Genomic DNA, 2,335 nt, shown 5'->3' with positions numbered 1-2,335 from the left:
ATAGTCAAAGGGCCAATTAAAAAAAATAAAATAAAGTTGCCGGCCAATTTGTATGCCTGTTAATAAGACGAAGAGCAATGTACAAAGAACAGCTTTTATTAATCAATGAAGGTTTAACTTTCTTTTTGAATTATGATGTTCAGCACTGCCTTTTGTAACATTTAAAGTAGACCTAATGTTTTTGGAAAAATGTAAAAAATCCAACGGCCAGTAAAAATAAAAATAAATAAGCAGCTTTTGCACCAGTAAATGCCTTTACGCTAATGCTGCTCATGTTTTGGGGGTGTATCATCATGTCAGAATAGGCTCAGAGTACTAATGTCATGGTACTAGGGATGTGAGCCCACAAGTGAGCATGTGGCAGGGGATCCACCAAGGTGTGGAATCTAAAGGTCAGCTGGTGTTCCACCAGGGACCCCCTCATGGAAGTTTGGACTTAGCTGCATGCTGACCCCAGGTCACAACACCCAGGTTCACTCTGCTGGCGTGGAGAGTACCTGAAGACACAAGAGATAGTGTAGGCTAGGACGGATAAACAGCAAAAGGAGATCCAGAAAACAGGTCAAAGCTCAGGGTGGGCAGCAGACAAACGTAATCAGGAGAAAAGCCTAGTCAGTACACAAGAGATCAATCCACAGGAAGTCAGGTCAGGAATAAATGCACTGAAGAGGGCTTGGAAACAGAGTGTTGCTCAAGCAACCAAAAGCTAGTCTGCGCAGGATTTAACTAGGGAGAGGGCTAGGAGGCAGGACAGGAAGTACCAGGGAGGAAAGCATATTAACCCTCAGGTGAAGCGAGTGACACCGATAGCTGCTAACACAGTGCAGCAAGAGGAGAGTACATGCTTGTGGAACCGCAGGTGCCACCAGACCCACAGCACCAAAAGGTAAAAACAAATGCAAACAGCGAGACACAGATCAGCTCCGCAGCTCATCTGTGACAACTGCTGCTGCACTGAACAGCGCTCATAATGAGTACTCACCGCCACCATCGGAGGAAAAGAGGAAGGACCCATGATGTCAACTGACTGGCCACAAAACTCTCAGAATAAAAAGTATGCAGGTTCTTAAAATCCATAGAGCCTCAGGCCGGGTTAAGGTGGGCAGTTGTAGTTTGATTAAAATCTGGAATTCCGCTTTAGGCTACACATTTAATGTCAATTAATAGGTATTAGGCTACATCTTTCCAACTAATCCTTGCCTTTCATACCATGAACTGCATACAGCAATGGCAAATGTAAGGGAGTGACATTGTGGAAAAGTTATGGTGAGTGCTCAATATCACACATGAGTACATGTAAGCAGTGCTGGTCCATCCCTTTTCTATTCATTGTATTTACTGTATGTCACATCCTTGAGTCTACTAATTATTAGACAAGATGACCCCATCTTCCACTGGGCATGACATCACCATCCATCCAGGAAGATTGTTCGGGAATGCAGACCAGGTCCAGATCCAGTCCATTCAGGGGTGTAACTAGAAATCACAGGGCCCCACAGCAAAATTTTGTATGGGGCCCTGTGATTTCTAGTTATGCCCTTGCACAGCTTGAGATGCCATAGTGACCCAAGCAGCACGGCATCAGGGGGATGTCCTGGCCGGGCCCCCCTGTGCCCTGGGCCCCATAGTGGCCGCCTGGGTCGCTATGGCGATTGTTACGCCACTGAGACCATTGCAAGAATGTCTTCTCCTGAAGAAGCAAGTAGAGATTTTAACCCTTTAGAAGCCAAAAAAACTTAACCCAAGTAAAAGCAGTTTAAGCTGCATGGAGCATTTTGTTAAATTTTTCTTATGCTTATGCAATGTGAATGGGAACATGTAACTGATATAAAATAGGTGTTATCCCAATTTGGCTGTGAAATCGAAATACACTTTAAGGTCATGAGATCGCTACTCCAAAATAAATATATATATATACACTGAGTGGCCAGTTTATTATGACCACCTGACGTTTGTAGGCAAATTAGCTATAATTAGCTATAATTTGGCGCTGAAGTTGCTAGAGGGCCAGACCATTATAAATAGGGAAGCAGGTTGTTTACCACGACAGTAGAAGTAATTTTTTTCTGAAGATACGGGTAAACAACGCGATTTAACAGCCTTTGAACGTGGGATGATTGTTGGCGCGAGCAATGAAGCGAGTATCAGCAAAACAGCAGAATTGGTTACATGTTCAAGAGGGGCTCATTGTTAAAGTGTTTAACCAGTTGACATCCGCGGTGTTAAACCCCCTTCCCATCCAGGCCATTTTTCAGTATTCAGCGCTGCGGTACTTTGACTGACATTTATTCCGTCATGCAGCGCTGTACTGAAATGAATTTTATACCCTTTTTTT

The sequence above is a fragment of the Nanorana parkeri genome, unplaced genomic scaffold (genome assembly GCF_000935625.1).
Source record: "Nanorana parkeri isolate BGI_ZX_2015 unplaced genomic scaffold, ASM93562v1 scaffold1858, whole genome shotgun sequence".
NCBI lineage: Eukaryota > Metazoa > Chordata > Amphibia > Anura > Dicroglossidae > Nanorana > Nanorana parkeri.
This window is presented reverse-complemented; position numbering follows the sequence as displayed.